The sequence below is a fragment of the Protopterus annectens genome, chromosome 5.part0, assembly GCF_019279795.1.
Source record: "Protopterus annectens isolate FY-2018-M chromosome 5.part0, PAN1.0, whole genome shotgun sequence".
Taxonomy (NCBI): domain Eukaryota; kingdom Metazoa; phylum Chordata; order Ceratodontiformes; family Protopteridae; genus Protopterus; species Protopterus annectens.
Window position 1 is genome coordinate 1,587,385,797 of NC_056735.1, and position 22,061 is coordinate 1,587,407,857.

A 22,061-nucleotide genomic window follows, 5' to 3' on the forward strand; every position below is an offset into this window, starting at 1 on the left:
TTTAGAATCAGAGTAATCCTGGCTTTCCCAGTGAAAATGCTCCCAAAGAGTATGCAAGGTTTCACCAAAAGAAAAATCCTCTGGGGGAGAAGCAGAGGGAATAGAGCCCTCTGCATCAGAATCCTCATAGGTAGATAAGGATAAATTCTGGTCATCAGAGGAGACAGAAATTTCGGAATCCTGTTCAGAAGTATCATAAGCAAATTCAGTCCTAAGTCTCTTAGAGGGGGAAGGCTGGCTTCCCCTGATTAAAGTAATGAGATCTTCAGCCATTCTTATCATTTGTTTTTTAGGCAGAGAGGCCTGATCATGGGGTCTGGGTGTCGGTTTCCTAGGCATGATTCGAGTTTTAGGCCTAGAAGAAGAAGGAGATAGTGTCAGTTTAATATGCAAGTCAGTAGGCCTGAATACACCCTCAAAAGCCGGTGCCTGCACAGCGGTTCCGGACCCATCCAAGGTAGAGACATCCGCAGGTTCCACAGTTGAAGCATCTCGTGGCATACCATACTCTGAATGGGTCTCAATAGAGGCCTGCAAATCTGAAGTAGCGGGTATCAGGACCTGCGAAAGCGCCTCACTGAGTACCAACGAACTGGCGACTAGCTTAGGAGAAGCGTCGTCGGCAGCTTTGGACCTAGGCGGCCTGTCTCAGTCTTTATCTTTGCATTTTTTCTGAATGTCGGTAGTCGGGTAGCTTACCAAAGACATATGTGGATAATTGAACTGAGTACCAAAATATTTAAAAGCAAAAATGTAGCGACGATGAATAGTTCGTGGTTTAAATAAGGCACAAAACCAACAGCAAGGTACGTTGTGATCAGGGCCTAGGCAAGGAATACACTACGGATGAAAATCTTTATGAGGTATTTGCTTTCCACAAGAAATACAATTATTGACTTTTACTGACATTGGTTTAGAGCAAGAAAAAGTTTCCCCAATGGGGTACTTAGCTTTAGTTGAAGACTTCGGTTCTGAAACTCGAAAATGAAAATTTCAGGAGTCGGCCGACCAGCACTTGCGAACTGCTTCTGCTCCGGGCACCGCACGGCAAGAAAAACTGATGTAATTGCGTCGGCTGCATGCTTTATACCCCTGACTATCTGACGTCATGGAAGATAAGACAGCAACCGACGCAGGACCCCAGACTTTGATAATCAAGCCGACTGAGGGCTACTGCAAGCAGATAACCCAAATGTGATGACTGCAACAGTGAAACACGAAGAACATCAGCTCTAGTGTCCCGAAAGATGATACACGGTCACATGGCTCCAAATCATCAAGCTCCAGTAAGATGTCCTCAGCATGTTCCTTAGCAATCAGAGCTCGTGCCAAAGCAGATGCGGCACATGCCCAACTGGCATTTGCTGAAAAAGAAGCCATTATGATGCGACAAAAGGCAGAATTGGAAGCTAACCTACATATTCTTCAGCGCCAGAGCGCAACCGCTGCTTACCTGGAAGCAGATTCATAAGTAAGCGAGATAACTTACTTAGAACCAGAAGTCCCAGAGAAACCTCTCTCCTCTGCTGAATGTACAAGTGAGTACATCCAGAAAAGCACTAGTATGCATGCAAGCCAGCAGTCACTTAGGATTATGCAAGGAGAATCCAGCCCAAAGCCACCACGTCTTGGTTATGCCCCATCAGTGTTGTGATGTCAGCAGTGTCAAACCAACAAAAGAACAACCTCCAGAGCTCCTTATAAATGGATATCCAGGACTCCCACTACCGCAGCCTAAAGTTTACATGCCTGAACACCAAAACATACAAGATGTCACAAAGTATCTTATCTGCAAAGAAATGATTAACTCAGGTTTCATCAAGTCTGATGACTGTCCAGAAAACTATTGGGCATGGAAGTCCTCCTTTCTGAGTGCAACTAGAGACTTAAATTTGGCAGCTGCAGAAATGCTGGACTTAATGATAAAACTGTTTGGCAAAGAGTCAGCAGAACACGCAAAAAGCATTCATAGAGTACACTTATTTAACCCTTTGACAGGACTTAACATGGCATGTCATGGCAGAGGCTAGACAGAAGGTATGGTTCACCTGAAGCAATTGAAGGTGCTCTACTGAAAAAGCTTGAAACCTTCCCAAGTTGAGCAATAAAGACAATACAAAATTACAACTGGGCAATCTTCTTCTAGAAATAGAGTGCGCTAAAGAGGAGGGCTATTTGACAGGCCTTTCATATTTAGACACTGCTCGTGGTACTAATCCAATAGTGGAGAAACTATCATATACCTTGCAACAAAAGTGGGCATCTGTTGGAGCTAAATACAAAGAGGAAAATGGAGTAGCTTTTCCCCCTTTCTTTGTATTTTCTAGGTTCGTTCAGCAGCCAGCAAAGATTAGGAGCGACCCCAGCTTTGCCTTCATTAGCAGCACTAATCTGCCATCCAGACCAGAAAAGCCTTCCAGACCTCACACACAAAACAGTTGTACCTTCAAGGGCCACAAACTGTCAAGACAGCAACAAGGTGAGCCCTACAGAAAATCCTGATAGGCAATGCCCAATTCACCGGAAGCCGCATCCTCTGAAAAGGTGCAAAGGGTTTGGAAGTAAGCTTATTGAGTAGAGAATATCCTTTCTTAAACAAAATGGCATCTGTTTCAAGTGCTGTAAATCTGCTAAGCATATAGCTAAAGACTGTAAAATATCAGTCGAGTGCACAGAATGTAGCAGTGAGAAACACATAGCGGCCTTACACCCTGCTCCACCTCCACAACCAGCAGAGATGGTAGAAGCCAGAAAGATCAGGGCAGGGAGCAAAAAGAGGATTCCCCTTCTTCAGTGATGTCTAAGTGCACTGAAATTTGTGGCCAAGGTAAAAATCCAGAGTCATGTTCTAAAATCTGTTTAGTCACTGTATATCCCACTGGGAAAAGAGACAAAACAGTGAAGATTTATGCAGTTCTTGATGAGCAGAGCAACAGATCACTTGCAAGGTCAGACTTTTTCGATATCTTTAACATTAAAACAACTGCAGCTCCCTATACTCTAAAAAGATGCGCAGGCATTATGGAAACTGCAGGCAGAAAAGCCGTAGACTTTGTTATTGAATCTTTTGATAAGGAAAAGCGATTCCTATTACCTACACTGACAAGTCAGAAATTCCTTCTCCAGAGGTGGCTTATCATCACCCTCACCTCTGCCCAATTGCTCACCTCATTCCAGCTGTTATTTCTGGTGCTTCTTGGAAGAGACATTTTAGATGTACACAAAGTGCAGGAGCAAATTAATGGACCGGTCAACGCCCCTTATGCTCAGAGACTTGACTTGGGGTGGGCCATTGTAGGAGAAGTTTGCCTGAGATCAGTTCACCAGCCAAACAGCTTCAGTTCCTTCAAGACGTCTGTGTTAACAAATGGCCGCACATCCTTCTTCAGTCCATGCCAGAACAATTTTACTGTTAAAGAAAATTTTGATAATTTAACATGGTTTTGGGACTCTTCTTCACACAGTAAAGAAGATACCAGCTTTAACATAGAAACTGTCAATCTAGGGGTTTCAGTGTTCCAGAAATCAAGGGACGATAATAAACAAGCTGTGTCCTTAGAAAATCAAGCTTTTCTCCAGATCATGGACAGAGAGACTTACCAAGATGATGATAACAGTTGGGTGGTCCCTCTGCCGTTTTGCACACCCAGGTATCGTTTACCTTGTAATAGAGAACAAGCCATGAAGTGCCTGAACTATCTTTGTAAAACCTTACAAAAAAAGCCAATGGTAAAGAAAGATTTCACGGAATTCATCAAAAGGTTACTAGCTAATGATCACGCTAAAATTGCAGGACCACTGGATCAAGGTAAAGGACACTGGTATCTGCCAATGTTTGTTTACCACCCACACAAACCTAATCATATGAGTTGTGTTTGATTCCAGTGCATAATGTGAAGGTATTTCTTTAAATAGGGTACTGTTAAGTGGTCCTGATCTAAACAATACTCTACTAGGGGTCCTCATGCACTTTAGAAGAGAGCCCATAACCTTCACAGCTGATATGCAAAAGATGTTTTACTGTTTTCTGGTGAGAGAGGACCACCGAGATTATTTACGTTTTCTCTGGTACAAAGATCATGACATAGACAAAGAAGTAGTAGAGTACAGAATGAGAGTACATGTCTTCGGCAACAGTCCCTCTCCTGTTGTGGCTATATACTGTGTGTGTTACATGTCTTCGGCAGCAGTCCCTCTTCTGCTGTGGCTATATACTGTGTGTGTTACATGTCCTTGGCAACAGTCTCGCTCCTGCTGTGGCTATATACTGTGCGTAACACGTCTTCGGCAACAGTCCCTCTCCTGCTGTGGCTATATACTGTATGTGTAAAGCTGCCCTAAATGGAGCTGAACATTATGGACAAGATGCCAAACACTTTGTGTTGAGACATTTCTATGTAGATGATGGACTCGCATCTGCTAGCACTCCTGAGATAGTAACTGACATTCTCAACAAAACAAAGCAAATGCTGGCAGAGTCTAATCTGCGGCTTCATAAGGTTGCTTCTACCAGCAAACAGGTCATGGAAGCCTTTCTTGCAGAAGATACAGCTAAGGACCTTAAACATCTTTGTCTGGGTACAGACTCCCTTCCTCTTCAGAAAAGTTTAGGACTAGGCTAGGATCTAGAAACAGACAGCTTTGTTTTTCAGGTATTTCTTTAAATAGGGTACTGTTAAGTGGTCCTGATCTAAACAATACTCTACTAGGGGTCCTCATGCGCTTTAGAAGAGAGCCCATAGCCTTCACAGCTGATATGCAAAAGATGTTTTACTGTTTTCTGGTGAGAGAGGACCACCGAGATTATTTACGTTTTCTCCCTTCCTCTTCAGAAAAGTTTAGGACTAGGCTAGGATCTAGAAACAGACAGCTTCGTTTTTCAGGTCTCTTCAGAGGAAAAGCCCTTCAACAGAAGAGGAATCTTAGCTACCGTGAACAGCCTTTATGATCCCCTTGGGTTTGTTGCACCAGCGACTATAAAAGGTAAGGCCTTAGTCCGTGAATTGTCATCTGGGAAATGGGAATGGGATGCATTACTCCCATAAGACAGACTGCATGAGTGGAGTCAGTGGAAGGAGTCTTTGCAGGCTTTGAAAGGCTTAAAGACACCCAGATGTTATGGACCTGTTTCACCGACAGTAGCCTGTAAAAAGGAACTGTATATTTTTTCAGATGCATCCATCACAACTATAGGTGCAGTAGCCTACTTAAAAACATGTTGGGTTCGTTATGAGAAAGTCTAAGTTAAGCCCTAGACCAATGCATACAATCCCACGTTTGGAGCTATGTGCAGCTGTATTATCGGTACAACTGTATGAGCTAATCAGAGATGAATTACACCTGGAACTGGATGTTGTGAAATTCTTTGCAGACAGTAAAACCATCCTGGGGTACATCTGCAATACCTCTAGAAGATTCTTTCTGTACGTCTCTGAGTAAATAGAATCAGACAAGTAACTCATCCTGATCAGTGGTTCTACATACCCACAGAGCAAAACCCTGCTGATTATGCTACAAGGCCCACAGAGACTGCCTGCCTTCAGAACACTATATGGTTCTCAGGCCCTTCGTTTCTTAACCAAGCAGTTAAAGACAATTCAAATGACGTGGCTACTGGTTATCCTCTCATACCGCCTCAATCTGATCCTGAAATTAAACCAGCAGTTGCAAGCTTCAGCACTACAGCCTTTGATTCCACTATTAATTCACATTGTTTTGAAAGATTTTCAAACTGGGAAACACTAGTTGAAACTATAGCTAGACTTATTCATATTGCCAAAAGTTTTTAGAGAAAATCAGACAGCTCTCTACTTAGAGGCTGGAAAAGTTTTCATCAGCAAGTTAGCTTAGAGGAACTTTCACAAGCAAAGAATGTGATCATCTCTTCTGTTCAGCACATACACTTCAAAAAGGAATATGACTGCGTAAAAGAGAAAAAGGCATTGCCAAAATAAAGTTGTCTCAAAAAGTTTAGTGCTGTTATAGATCAAGATGGACTGCTGAGAGTTGGCGGACACTTGTCCTTTGCAACATTGACTGAAGAAAAGCAACCAATTATCACCCCCCACAATCATCACATTGCTACACTGATTGTGAGATATTACCATAACCAAGTGGCTCATCAAGGACGTCACATAACAGAAGGTGCAATCAAAGCTGTTGGTTTCTGGATCCTTGTTGGTAAACGCCTGATGTCTGCAGTTATTCACAAATGTGTTATCTTGTCGTAAACTGAGAAGGGGATTAGAAATTCAAAAGATGGCAGATTTACCAGAAGATAGAGTGACTCCTGAACCACCATTCACTAGCATGGGTACTGAGGTTTTTGGCCCATGGACAGTGGTAACCCACTGCACTAGAGGAGGTAGTGCTGACAACAAACACTGGGCAGTACTTTTTACATGTCTGTCTACACGAGCTGTACATATAGAACTGATTGAATCTATGTCAGCTTCCAGTTTTATTAATGCCTTGAGAATATTCTTTTCAATCCGTGGCCCAGCAAAGTTACTTCGCTCTTATAGAGGGACAACTTTTGTGGGAGCTTGTAGGGAACTGAATATTTGTGCAGGTGATACAGCAGTACGAGATTATCTGCAAGACAAAGGATGCATGTTGGTCTTCAATCCTCCACACTCATCTCATATGGGAAAGACTAATAGGTGTATCTTGGATGCAATGTTGCTGCAAGATAGGCCTACTCGTCTGACCCATGAGAGTTTAAATACCTTTACGGTGGAAGTTATGGCTATTATGAATGCGAGACCTTTAGTACCTGTGTCTAACGATCCAGATAATCCTGAGGTTCTTACACCAGCCATGTCTTTGACTCAAAAGGCAAACTCTTTGTTGGCTCCTTCTGGTAACTTTGAAACAGCAGGCCTTCATGTAAAACAATGGAAGCAAGTTCACAGTCTTGCTGACACCTTCTGGAAAAGATGGAAAAGGGAATACTTGTCCATCTTACAAAGTCGCAGAAAGTGGACTCGAGACTATGCAAATGTTAAAGTAGGTGATGATGTGTTAATGAAGGACAGTCAAAAATGCAGGAATGAATGGCCTGTGGGACTTATCAGTGACACGTTGCCAAGCAGAGATGGTAAAGTGAGAAAGATAAGAGTTGTCAAACAAGGAACTGCTAAAGTTTATTTGAGGCTAGTCTCGGACATTGTAGTTCTTGTTTCTGAAAATGGTTAAAATGTGTTATTGCGTGTAGTAATATTAATGAGTGTAGTGACATTCCGTAATATGCCCTTCATAGCAATTCAGGCAGTTTATATCATAGTTGTACAGTGTGAGCATTTTTGATCTGTTGCTGCCATCTAGTGGCCTTTTATTTATAACAGTTAGATTAACTTGTTTTACAGCATTATAGCAAGCCTCAGAAAGTGATGCAACTCAGTCAGGAAGCAGCTTTCTTTCTAGCCCTCATGAAGTGCAGTCATGATCTTCTTTTCCCAGGCCCTGGCATTCACATCTCCTGTAAGTAATTTGTATTTTGTAATTCTTTGTATTTAGAAGTGTTGTATATTGTATATATTCTGATATGTTGCTATTTGTATTGTGTTGCAGTTTTAAAAAGAAAAAAAGTATTAAAAGTTAAGAAATCTCAGAAAAGCTACAAGAAACCCTGATTCTTTCGCTTATTGGATTTTCCTAAAGTGTTAAGCTGTCCATCTAGCTGTACTACGGCTCACACAGTGCTGTGAGAATGGAACAATATCTGTTTGGGGACCCTATATACTAGAGGCTGGAAGAGGGCTGCCTTCACTTTGTGCCACTTTTCTGTGGGTTACCTGGTTTATTTCTTCTGCTGTGTATTGTTAAAGGTTATATGCTGTACTTCCCAGCCATTTTTGGTTAAAACTGTTTAGCTGTGGTGGTATGCAGTTTTCATTCTGCCTTCAGTTATAGTGCAAGCCAGTGGGGAGGGGGATGTATGAGTTACAGGCATTACTGTGTTATCAGCCTCCTGTGTTTGAGATGGACCCTCCTGAACTTTGCTGAAAGAGTTCTTACTGCAGAAAGTACTCCTGTGTTGGTACATGGATAAACTCCCAAAAGGTACAGCTGTGTACACTTACCATAAATGTACATGTTCCAGTGTATTCACTGTTGCAGTCATCACACACGGGTTATCTGCCTGCAGGTAGCCCTCAGTTTGCCCGAATACCAGTCTTGGGATTTGGTGTCGGATGCTGTCGCCTGCCTCTTCCATGATGTCAGATCGTCAGGGGTATAAAACATGCAGCCGACGCCATTACATCAGTTTTTCTTGCCCCAAATGTTAGGAACCCCCAAAATAGGAAGCTATTAAATGGTGTGGAACACCTCCAGTAAAAAGTAAATACCCCTGCCATAAAATATGACCCTAAAGAGGCTAGGTAGAAAGGATAGAAAAAGCCAGGGGGCTGGAGGGAGGGGAAACTAGGACTGCAACAGTAAATACACTCGAACATCTACATTTATGGTAAATGTACACAACTGTACTATGTTCTTCGTGTTTCATTGTTGCAGTCATCACACTTGGGTTGACTCCCAAAGCTGAGGAAGGGTGGAGGCAGTCAAGAAATGTTAGGGTTGCTTAGCAGGCCTTGTAAGACTGTTGTAGCAAATCCAGCTCTGGATTTAGAAAAAAATATGTAAGTGGTAATGCTTGGTGAAGGTGTATACAGAACTCCAGGTTGCAGCTTCCAGGATGTCCCTGGTAGGGACTCCCCTGAGAAATGCTGTAGAGGCTGAGGTAGCCCTAGAGGAATGAGTTCTGATCCCCTGTGGGGTAGGTTTTCCATGGTGCTTGTAGAAGAAATCGATGCAGTGTGCTATCCATTTGGAAATGGTTTGCTTTGAAATGGCCTTGCCCTCTCTGCCCCTGTAGCAAAGTTGACTTGCAGCTGGTCAGATTTTCTGAAAGGTTTAGTCCTGTCAAGGTAGAACCTCAGCTGTCTGTACACGTCCAAGGAGTGCAGGATCCTTTCCCCTTTATTCTGAGGATTAGGGAAAAAGGTTGGCAAATGGATGGACTGGTTTACAGCCACACTGGATACCACCTTAGGCATAGATGATGGGTTAGTCCTGAGGGAAACCCTGTCAGCATGGAAAATAATGAAGGGTTCCACAGTCATTAGTGCCTGTAACTCAGACACTCTTCTTGCTGAAGTGATGGCTAGAAGTAAGCCTGTTTTCCAAGAGAGGAATTTTAACTCTGTTGAAGCAGCAGGTTCAAAAGGGGGAAGCGTGAGTTTTTCCAGTACAAAGTTAAGGTCCCAGGCTGGGGTACGAGCTCTTCTAGGGGGCCTTAAATAGTTAGCTCCTCTCAGGAACTGTTTGATGAGAGGGTGAGAAAAGAGAGATGGCTCAGTATTATAATGAGCTGAGATGGCAGAGGCATGAATCTTAATGGGTGAGAAAGATAGGCCTCTATGGAGCAGCTCTGCTGTGTAATCAAGGATTTGAGGTAAGGTGGGCACGGCTGTGTCTTTTTCTTGAGACGGACTCCAAGAACAATCTCTTTTCCACTTTTCAGCATAGGATTTCCTAGTATTAGGCCTTCTGGCTTCAAGGATGATGTCCAGCACCTGTTTGCTGAAGGTTGTAGCACTGCTGTCAGACTGCGTAGGACTGGGTACCCAGTGCTGGTGTGGTCAGTCTGGGGCAATAAGGATTGTCCTTGGCCTGTCCTGTTTGATCTTGATTAGTACTTTTGAGAGGAGGGGCAGAGGAGGAAAGGCATAGACTGAGAGTTTTTCTCATGTAAAGGATAGGGCATCCACCTTCCATGCTCTGCTGTGAGGATTCCTGGTGCAAAATTTGCTCAATTGGTGGTTTTGGGGGGAGGCAAAGAGGTCCACCTCCGGTGTCCCCCACCTTTGGATTAGAAGTTTGAATGAGTTGCGTTCCAGTTTCCACTCGTGTGGGTCCAGTAGATTTCTGCTTAAGTCATCTGCCAGGGAATTTTGTTTGCCTGGCAGAAATTGAGCTTGCAGGTGCACTTGGTTGCTCAAGGCTATGTTCCACAGTGCCATGGCTAACCTGCAGAGTGGGTAGGAATGAGCCCCCCCCCCTGCTTGTTTATGTACCAAATAACTGTGGTGTTGTCTGTTTTTATCAGGAGCTGTCCTGGAAGGATAAGGTATTTGAAGGCTGTCAGAGCATTCTGTACAGCTAACATTTCTTTTTGATTGATATGCAGGGGACTTTGTCCTGGGTGCCATTTGCCTTGAATGCATTTGCATGCCATGTGAGCCCCCCATGCATAGTCTGATGCGTCTGTTGTCAGGGTTTGGGTGGCAAGGGGTTGAGTGAAAGTAAGTCCCTTGTTGTGGGTGCATGCCTCTGCCCACCAAAGGAACTCTGCCCTTAGACAAGGTATGATAGGAATCACTGTTTCCAGGTCCTGAGAATGTTGACACCAGAGACTTTTTAAGTACCACTGAAGTTTCCTCATATGCAGTCTTGCATATGGAATTAGCAGAATGCATGAGGCCACAAACCCTAGGACTTGCAGTATTTTCCTTGCAGATAGCTGGGTTTTGGTGGCCATTAGTTTGAAGACGTTTGTCAAATAGACCTGTTTTTCTGGAGTGAGGAATGCCATCTGGGAAGTTGTGTTCAAGCTTGCTCCCAGGAATACAAGTTTTTGACTGGGCACCAGATGTGATTTCTTTTCGTGGATGGTGTACCTCAGTGAGGTTAGGAGTCTTTTTACAAATGCCAGGTGCTGAAGCAACAATTCCTGACTGTCCGCCTGAATTGGGCAATCGTCCAAATATGGGTAAATTTCTCTGCCTGCAGTATGCAATGGCTGGAGTCAGGCACTTTGTGAATACTCTGGGTGCAGTAGATAAGCCAAAGGGAAGTGCAGAGAACTGATAGTTCATACAGCCTGCCCTGGAACGCAGATATTTCCTGCAAGACACCCTTATGGGGATGTGCAGATGAGCTTCTCTTAAGTCTAGGGTGACTAACCAGGCATCCTTGGCTAGCATAGGAAGAAGCTGTTGCAGTGTAAGCATTTTGAATTTTGGGACCACCTGAAAGGCATTGAGAATTGACAGATCCAGGATAAGGTGCCAAGAGCTCTCTTTTCTGGGCACCAGGAACAGTCTGGAGTAGAAACCCTGCCCCCTTTGTTCTACTGGAACAGGTTGAATAGCCCTGATATTGCAAAGGGAAAGTACTTGCTTTTGAGCCTCTGCCCACTGGTTTGGAGGAAGGTCTGGCAACCCGCTTGGGGTTGGCAGTGTGTGGAAGTAGAATCTGTATCCCTGGGATACAATGTTTAGAACCCGTTGGTCCTGAGTAATGGACATCCATTTTTTTGCATGGAGGGTGAGTTTTCCTCTTAGGGGTGCAAGTAGGTGGGCATGGCTGGGAAGGATGATAGAAAAGTCATTGTGAACTTTTTCCCATAAGGGGGTGGCTTACCACTCCATGTTTTTGAGGTGGGAGCACTCCATTGTTTAGATCTCTGCATACCCCGAGACTGTAGTCTTGGTGGTCTGCTTCCTCTGGGTTTGGACTGAGGAGGCCTGGGAGGGACTGGAAAGGACCAGTTTTTAGAAGGCCAGTACCTACTGAATCTAGGTGGCTGCACCTGTAAGAAATCTGTTTGCATAGATTTAGCTTTTTCCTCCATCTTTTTAAGAACAACTTTTGCTTTTGTGCCAAACAAATGATCCTGATTTAATGGAGCATCTAGTAATTTTGCTTTGACATGGTCTGGCAAGATTTGGTCCTTCAGCCAAGGATGCCTTCTCAGTACAGACTCAGTGACAGCAGCCCTGCAAGATGCTTCTAAGGCATCAAAGCCACACTGCAAAGTATGTTTACTAACTTGGTTTGCAGAATGCATTAACTCTTGTAAATCTTTATTTTCTGCACAATCTGGAAACAACACTTTCTTGTTTGATTAGTTCCATAATATGTTGCTGGTACTTCAACAAGTGAAACTGGCAATTCAAAGCCCTGATGGCAAGAGTTGCAGAGGTTTATACCGTTTACCCCATCTCTCTAAAGCTCTAGAATCCCTGTCTGAAGGGGTAGGGTTTTTGGCTCTAGTAGCCTTAATGTCTTTAGGTCCTTGGGAGATGGTCTCTGGATCCGCGGTACGATTCTTAGAGAAATTTGTGAGAGTCAGGTACTCTGTAGTACCTGTCAGGTTTCCTAGGGGCTGGTGATAAACTGTCAGGAGTAAGGCTGGATTCCATGAAGACATCATCTACAATATCCGGGACAGGGAGTATAGCTAGAGGCCTGTGCTGAGGCAAATCTAAAAATGCTCTGAGTCTCTTTTTGGACTGAGGATAGTCCTGGCATTCCCAGCGGAAATGCTCTCTTAAGGTATGCAAGATTTCACCACAAGAAAAATCCCCTGGAGGGGAAGCAGAGGGAATGGAATCCTCTGCATCTGAATCCTCAGGTAGATTAGGGTATGTCCTGGTAATCGGAAGGGTCAGAGTCATCGGACTCCTGGTTTGTAGAATCAGAAGGAAAATCAATTCTTTGTCTTTTAGCATGGGAAGGCTGGCTTCCCCTAATTAGAGTAATAAGGTCTTCCACCATTCTAAGCATTTGTTTTTGTGGCATGGGAGTTTGAGCATGCACTTTGTTCGTCGGTTTTCTAGGCGTAGTGTGAACTCTGGGCCTGAGAAACTCAGTAGTTTTAGCTAAAAACGAAGTTGTCAGTTTAATATGAACATTGGTAGGTCAGAATACACCCTCAGAAGCAGGTGCCTGCACAGCGGCTCCGGACCCATCCAAGGTAGAGACATCCGCAAGTTCCATAGTCGAAGCATCATCTCACTGCATACTGAACTCCGAATGGGTCTCAGCAGAGGCTTGTGAATCTGTAGAAAGTACAGTTGTGTACACTTACCATAAAAGTAGATGTTCAACTGTATTCACTGTTGCAGACATTACATTTGGGTAATCTGCTGGCAGGTTGCCCTCAGTCAGCCTGAATATCAAAGTCTTGGGTCCTGTGTCGGTTGCTGTCTCCTCTTCCATGACGTCATGTCGTCAGGGGTATAAAACATGTAGCTGACGCCATTTTCTTTAGTTTTTCTTACCCCAGATGTCAGGTGCCCCCCAAATGGGGAATAAATATATATATATATATATATATATATATATATATATATATATATATATATATACTCTATATATAAATGCAATTGTAACAACATAAACTTTACCTTCATCTAAAAGCAAATATAGCACAAAGGCTGTAGAATATAGTGAAGGAAAGAGAAGTGCTAGGAAAAAGGGGGATGGCGGGTGGGTAACCCAGACTGCAACAGTGAATACACTCGAACATCTACATTTATGGTAAGTGTACACAACTGTACTATGTTCTTCATGTTTCACTATTGCAGTCATTACATTTGGGTAGAATCCCAACGCTATGGATGATAGGCTGGAACTAAATAGCATTAGGAGCGGCTATAAGGCCCTGCAGAACTGCAGTGGCAAAGCCTGCCCTGGACTTAGAGAAGAAAGGCAAATGATAATGCTTTGTAAAAGTATGAACGGAGCTCCAAGTAGCAGCTTCTAGAATGTCTTTGGTTGAGACCCCTCTAAGAAAAGCTGCTGAGGAAGATGCACACCTGGTGGAATGTGACCTGATTCCCTTGGGCATCGGTTTTCCATGATGCAAATAGCAGAAATGAATGCAGTGGCTTATCCACTTAGAAATAGCCTGCTTTGAAATAGCCTTCCCCTCTGATCCTGCAGCAAATGCCACCAGTAGCTGCCCAGACTTTCTTAGAGATTTGGTCCTGTTTAAGTAGAATCTTAGTTGCCTGTGTACGTCCAATGAATGCAGAATCCGCTTCCCCTTGTTCTGTGGATTTGGATAAAAAGTTGGCAGGTGAATAGTTTGGTTAAGAACCACACTGGATACCACCTTAGGCATAAAGGAAGGATTTGTCCTGAGGGACACCCTGTCCGGGTAAAATGTAATAAAAGGCTCCACAGCCATGAGGGCCTGTAGTTCTGAAACCCTTCTTGCTGAAGTGATTGCCAGAAGGAAAGCTGTTTTCCAAGATAAAAACTTTATATCCGCAATAGCTGCTGGTTCAGAAGGAGGCAGGGTGAGCTTTTCCAACACAAAATTGAGGTCCCATGCAGGAGTTGGTGATCCTCTGGGAGGCCTTAAATTTTTGGCCCCTCTAAGATACTGTTTTAGCAGAGGATGAGAAAAGATGGGAGGTTCTCTGTTGTAATGAGCCGAGATGGCAGAGGCATGGATTTTTATTGATGAAAAAGATAGGCCCTTGTCAAGCATCTCAGTCAAGTATTGTAAAATCTGAGGAATATTTGGCTTTGCTGTGTCCGTCCCTTGTGCTTGGTTCCAAGCACAGAATCTCTTCCATTTTTCAGCATAAGATTTTCAAGTACTAGGCCTTCTGGCTTCCAAAATGACATCCATCACAGATTTACTGACAGGTGTTGTTTTAATAATTACATGATCAGCCATGCTGCCAGGTTCAGACTTTGGAGCTGATTGTGCAGAATTTGATTGCTCTGCTGAGAAAGTAGATGTGGTATTTGAGGCAAGTACCAAGGAGGGAGTTGAGACATATTCCTTAGAATTGGGTACCAGTGCTGGCGAGGCCAGTCCGGGGCAATTAGGATCATTTTTGGTTTTTCCTGTCTGACCTTTAGTAAGACCTTGGGAGGAAGAGGCAGAGGAGGAAAGGCGTAGACTGATAGGTTTTTCCAACTGAAGGATAGGGCATCCACTTTCCATGCTTGTCTGTGATAAATCCTTGTGCAGAATTTGTCCAGTTGATAATTCTGGGGAGAGGCAAATAGATCTATGTCCGGACTCCCCCATTTCTCTGTTATCATGCTGAAGACTTGTGGATCCAGTTTCCACTCATGAGGTCCATAAGATTTCTGCTTAGGTTGTCTGCCAGAGTATTTTGTTTTCCTAGCAGAAATTGAGCTTGAAGATATACTTGGTAAGTCAAGGCTGTGTCCCACAATGCCATGGCTAGTCTGCAAAGGGGGTAGGAATGTGTACCCCCCTGCTTGTTTATGTACCACATAACCGTGGTGTTGTCCGTCTTTATCAGTAGTTGTCCTGGATGAAGTAAGTCCTTGAAGGCTGTCAGGGTGTTCTGAACAGCTAACATCTCTTTCTGGTTGATATGCAGATGCATTTGTTTTGGGCTCCATAAGCCCTGAATGCATCTCCCCACCAGGTGGGCCCCCCAAGCATAGTCTGATGTGTCTGTAGTTAGGGTTTGGGTGGCAGGGGGTAGAGTGAAAGACTGTCCCATGTTCTGGTGACATGTCTCTGCCCACCAAAGAAACTCCTGTTGTAGGCAGGGAATGAGAGGAATCATTGTTTCCAGACTGTGACAATGTTGACTCCATAAACGTTTTAGATACCACAGCAGTTTCCTCATATGCAGTCTTGCATATGGAATTATTAGAATGCAGGATGCCATGAACCCCAAAGCCTGCAGAATTTGTCTTGCAGATAACTAGGTTTTTGTTGCCATATGTTTGAAGTAAATAGTCAGTTGCCTTTGTTTGTCAGGTGTAAAGTAAGCCATCTGGGCAGTTGCATTCAAGATTGCACCCAGGAATGTAATCTTTTGAGAGGGTACCAGTTGTGATTTATTTTCGTTTATTGTGTACCCTAGGCATGTTAGAAGCCTTGTAACAAATGCCAGATGTTGAAAAAGAATGTCCTTGTTTTCTGCTTGAATGAGACAGTTGTCCAAGTAAGGATAGATTTGTATGCTTCTTTGCCTGCAAAATGCAATTACTGGCGCCAGGCACTTTGTAAAGTGCCCTGGGCACAGTAAATAAGCCAAAGGGCAGTGCAGAGAATTGGTAATGCATAAAACCAGCCTTGAAGCAGAGGTATCTTCTGCACGATTCCCTTATTGGGATATGCAGGTATGCCTCACTTAAGTCTAGAGTCACTAGCCAAGCGTTCTTACCCAGCATGGGCAGAAGCTGTTGCAAAGTCAGCATTTTGAATTTTGGAATGTCCAAGAATGTGTTCAAAATCAATAAAACCAGTATTGGGCACCAGGCATTGTCTTTTCTGGGTACCAGGAACAGTCTTGAGTAAAACCCTTGTCCTTTTTCCTGTTCTGGTACTGGCTGAATAGCCCCCATTTCCATGAGGGATGTAAAGTACAGTTGTGTACCTACCATAAATGTAGATGTTCGAGTGTACTCACTGTTGCAGTCATTACACTTGGGTTATATCCTGCTGGCAGGCTACCCACAGTTGGCCTGAATTCCAAAGCCCTGGTCTGGCGTCGGATGCTGTCGCCTCGTCCCTGATGTCAGTGCTCCAGGGGTATATAAGATGCAGCCGACGCCATTTTCTTCAGTTGTTCTTGCCCCAGATGTCAGGTGCCCCCAAAAGGGTAGGCTAAAAACATTGCTTATAAAAAACATGCACTAAAATAAACAATACCTTCATCTACAAGCAAATACACCACATAGGCTGTATAGAATAGAGAAGTACAGATAAGTCCCAGCAAAGAAAGGGGGATGGTGGGTGGGTAACCTAGACTGCAACAGTGAATACACTCAAACATCTACATTTATGGTAGGTACACAAAGTACAGTTTTGTACCTACCATAAATGTAGATGTCTGAGAGGTATGCATCTGCAGTCCTAACAAATGGGTTGTCCTGCCTCAGGCAGCCCTTCGGTCGGCCGGATTCCAAAGTCTGGGTCTGGCCTCGGCTGATGTCGCACTTCACCCGACGTCATAGCTGCTGTTTATTGGGTATAAAGGCATCAGCCGACACCATTTTCCTCAGTGTTTCTTGCCCCAGATGCCAGGTGCCCTCTAGGAAGGCTAAATTTGGATAAATGCAAATAATTCCAAACAGTAGAGAGCAAACAATATAAAAAAATATATATATACATATATACAAATACACCATAATAGATTCCCCCAGCTAGCTAAAGAGGGGTAAATACCCTAGGAATACCACAGAGGGGAAGGAGGGTGGGTAATCCTGACTGCAGATGCATACCTATCGGACATCTACATTTATGGTAGGTACAAAACTGTACTATGTCCTTCAAGGATGCATCTGCAGTCCTAACATATGGGTAGAATACCATAGCCAAACTGGGGGAGGAGGCACTAAGATAAAGATGGTGTAGTTAAGATCCCTTGCAAAACAGCAGTTGCAAAACCTGCTCGGGATCTAGAGTATAAGGGAAGATTATAATGCTTGGCAAATGTATGCACGGAGCTCCAAGTAGCAGCTTCTAAAATGTCTTTGGTAGCCACTCCTCGTAGGAAAGCTGTAGTGGTGGCTGTAGCTCTTGTGGAATGAGGTCTGATATTTTCAGGAGTTGTCTTTCCATGAAAAGAGTAGCAAAAGCGAATGCAATTTCCTATCCATTTTGAGATTGTCTGTTTTGAAATTGCTTTTCCTTGCATTCCTGTTGCATATGCTACCAGAAGCTGGTCAGTTTTTCTGCTGGTCTTAGTTTTGTCCAGATAGTAGCGTAATTGTCTGTGCACATCCAAGGTATGTAGCAGTCTTTCCCCCCGGTTCTGTGGGTTGGGGAAGAATGTAGGTAAATGAATCGCTTGATTCAAAGATACTCTGGAGACCACTTTTGGCATAAAGGTAGGGTTAGTTCTCAGAGAGACCCTGTCCTGATGGAAGATAAGGAAGGGTTGTACTGCCATTAATGCCTGTAACTCAGATACCCTTCTTGCTGAAGTGATTGCTAGCAGGAAAGCAGTTTTCCAAGACAAGAACTGTAATTCTGCTGTTGCTGCTGGTTCAAAAGGGGGAAGTGTCAACTTTTCCAGCACAAAGTTGAGATCCCATGTAGGTAAAGGTGGTTTCCTTGGAGGTTTTACATGTTTGATTCCTCTCAAGAACTGCCTGAGTAGAGGATGAGAGAAGACAGGAGGATCCATGTTGTATTCTGCTGAAATTGCTGATGCATGAATCTTAATGGAGGAGTAAGACAGACCATTGTGGAACAGTTCTGCTAAATATTCCAGGATGTGTGCTATGTTTGCCAATGAGACATTTTCTCCCTTTGCTGTACTCCAAATGAGGTATCTTTTCCACTTGGCTGAATAAGTCTTCCTTGTGGAGGGTCTGCGTGCCTCCAGGATAATGTCCTTAACCCTCTGAGATAAACCTGGGTTCTTTTGTTTTATGCAATATTCCAAGCAGCTAGCTGCAGTGTTTTCAAGTTTGGATGTAGGATCTTGTAGTTGTCCTGTGTTAGAAGTAAGGGACATAGAGGTAGAGGCCATGCGTGTCCGAGACATGCTTCTCAGTAGCGGGTACCAATGTTGCCTCGGCCAGTCTGGAGCTATCAAGATTACCCTTGGCTGATCTTCTCTGATCTTTAGTAGAACTTTGTACATCAAGGGAAGAGGTGGAAATGCATATGCTGTCAGGTTTTTCCAGCTGAAGGAAAGGGAGTCCACCCTCCAAGCAAGTGGGTGGTATGCTCTTGTGCAGAATTTCTTCAATTGGTGGTTGTGTGGGGAGGCGAACAGGTCTATCTCTGGTAGTCCCCATTTCTTTGTTATGGCTTTGAAGATATCTGGATGCAGCATCCATTCATGAGCATCCGTGGTTGTTCTGCTTAAGGTGTCTGCTAGAGAATTTTCTTTTCCTGGTACAAATCTGGCCTGAAGTTGAATGTTGCGATTCAGGGCCACATTCCACAGGTCCATTGCCATCCGGCATAGAGGATATGAATGTGTACCTCCCTGTTTGTTGATGTACCACATGACTGTGGTATTGTCAGTCCTTATCAGCAGATGACCCTGTTGAAGGAGTGGTCTGAATGCCTGGATCGCATGTTTCACTGCCAGCATCTCCTTTAGATTTATGTGTAGATTCAGCTGGTCTTGGGTCCATAGGCCTTGTATACACTTGTCCACCATGTGTGCCCCCCATCCTAGGTCTGAGGCGTCCGTGGTGATGGTCTGGCTTGGATGAGGTTTGTGGAAAGGCAAGCCTCTGTTCAACTGACAGGCCTGAGCCCACCACAGGAATTCTTGCTTCAGGCATGGAATTATTGGAATCTGGGCTTCTAGACTGTGCTTGTGTTGAGACCATATAAGGTACCATTGTAGCTTTCTCATATGCAGCCTGGCATGTGGAACCAATATTATGCAGGATGCCATGTAGCCCAGGGCTTGCAGGACTTTCCTTGCAGTAAGCTGAGTTTGTGTTGTTAATGTCATGAAGTAGACTGGTAGTTGCTTTTGTTTTTCTTCTGTGAGAAAAGCCATCTGAGTTGAGGTATCCAGTTCTGCACCCAAGAATGTTATCCTTTGGGATGGTACTAGTCTTGACTTTTGCATGTTGACTGTGTATCCCATGGCTTGCAACAGTTGTATGACATTTTCCAAATCTTTTGTTAATTTTGCCTTGTTGTCCGCTTGTATTAGGCAGTCGTCCAGGTATGGGTAAATTTGAATTCCCTGAAGCCTGCAAAAAGCAATTACTGATGCCAGGCATTTCGTGAATACTCTGGGCGCAGTAGATAAGCCAAAAGGCAATGCTGAGAATTGATAATGCTCTGATCCTGCAAGAAATCTGAGGTGTCTTCTGCAATCTGGTCGTATAGGGACGTGCAGGTATGCCTCCTTGAGATCTAGAGTCACCAGCCAAGACTCCTTGCCCAGCATGGGAAGAAGCTGCTGGAGGGTCAGCATTTTAAATTTTGGAACAATGAGGTATGTGTTGAGTGCGGACAAGTCTAGAATAGGTCTCCATTGATTTTCTTTTCTTGGTACAAGGAAAAGCCTGGAGTAAAATCCTTGGCCTTGTTCCATAGGTGGTACCTCTTCTATAGCTCTCATCCTTAGTAAGTTGTTGATTTGTCTTAGAGCATCTGTTTTTTGGCTTGGTGGTAGGTTTGGCATTCCTCTCTTTTTTTGGTAGAGTGTGGAAGTGAAGCCTGTAGCCCTTGTCTATTGTTTGTAAAGTCCATTTGTCTCCTGTAATGTAATGCCAGTTGTCGGAAAATAAGGCTAGCTTTCCGCCCAAGGGTGCTTCCAGTTGTTCCCTGGTAGGCGGAACTAGAGCCAAGTCATTGTGTCTGCCCTGTGGAAGTGGTTGTAGTTGGATCTGTGGCAGTACTTCTCTGGTTGGTAGGTTGCCACTGACGTCCCCTGTAGGCACCCCTAGATTGACCTCTGCCTCTGGGGCGTCTATTTCTGCCTCTCTGCGCTCTGGAGTTGTCTGGAAAGGACCAATTCTTCGAAGGCCAATTTCTGCTAAACCTCAGAGGTTGGACCTGTAAGAAATCCTTGACTGTTTGGACAGATTTTGCTTTTCTTCCACCTTCTTTAGAACCTCCTGTGCAGGGGAGCCAAACAAACTTTGTTTCTCCATGGGAGCATCTAGGAGTTTTGACTTAACATGGTCTGGTAAGGATTGTTCTTTTAACCAGGCATGCCTTCGAATCACTGTTCCAGTCATAGCTGATCTAAAGGAAGCCTCCAGTGCATCATAGCCACATTTTAAGAAATGGTTACTGACCTGCTGAGAATTATGTACCAAATCCTGAAGAGACTTGCGGTCTAAAGGTTCAGAAGAAGACAGTTTTTTATGTAGCTGGTCTAACAAAAATTCCTGGTACTGAATCATGTGAAATTGACAGTTCAAGGCCCTGGCCGAAAGAGTAGCAGAAGTATAAACCTTTTTACCCCATCTCTCTAATGCTCTAGATTCCCTTTCAGAGGGAAGAGGGTTTTTGGCAGAGGCAGCTGCCACACCTTTAGGGCCCTGTGAAATGGTTTCAGGGTCTGCAACAGGAGCCTTATACAAATGGTAATGTGTGTCCGGGACTCTGTAATATCTGTCTGGCTTGGCAGGGGCTGGAGGAAGAGAATCAGGGGCAGTACATGCATCATTATATGCATCATCAACAACTGTTAGTACTGGCAGAATAGCTAAAGGCCTATGCTGTGGTAAGTGTAAAAAGGTCCTTAGCCTTTTCCTTGAATCTGAAAAATCCTGGCCCTGCCATTGGAAGTGTTCCCTCATAGCATGCAAGGTTTCCCCAAAGGAAAATTCTTCAGGAGGAGAAGCAGAAGGAATGGAGTCTTCTGCATCAGAATCCTCATAAGGAGAATATGGGCCTTCGTGAGGGTCTGAAATGTCTGAGTCATCCGAGGAATAATCTGCAGAGACAGGTTCAGGGGGTTCAGTCCTAGGCCTCTTGTCTGGAGGAGGCTGAGAGGCCCTGTCTGGGTGAGGTTGGGATCCCCTGATCAAAGAAATGAGATCCTCAGCCAGGCTGAGTATTTGGGAACTAGAGGTAGGCCTATGTGAAGGAGTTTTAGCATGTAAGGCCTTAGAAGATTTAGCTGCTTTAGCCCTGGCAAAAGCCTTGATAGACATAGAAGCAGGGGGTCTAGCAGCCCCACGTGCAGGGGTAGATATGTGTAAAGGAATAGTATCTGACAAATCCTGGGTGCCTGCTTCTGTAGCAGTAAATTCAGTAGCAGATTCAGTCATGCTCTGTGAGGCCTCGGCTATCGGAGGCATGCTTTCGGCCGAAGGAAGAACCGGGGGCTCGGTTTCAGCCGAAACCGAGGCACTCGCGGTTGGCCTAACCGTGGTTTCAGCCGAAACCGCGGACCGCGAATGTCGGTCCTTTTCCTTGCGCTTTTTAGCTAATTGAGTAGTCGGGAGTCTCCGACGGCATTTTGTTTGCAAAAGCAGGACCAAAAAACTCCTCTGCAAACTCCGACCGACGTCTAAGTGTCCGTCGGTTGAAGGAAGCACAGGCTAGACAAGCTGATACGTCGTGGTCTGGGCCTAAGCAAGGAAGGCAGTAAGAGTGGAAATCCTTATGAGGTATTTGTTTCCCACAAGTTAAACAATTATTTACTTTGTCTGACATCGGCTGAGGCAAGAAAGAGTCCTCAACGGGGTACTTAGCTTTTTAGAAGTCTTCGGTAGTAGAAATCTCTGGATCTGACCGACCGGCACTTGCGAACAGCTTCTGCTTCGGGCACCGCACGGCAAGAAAGACTGAGGAAAATGGCGTCGGCTGATGCCTTTATACCCAA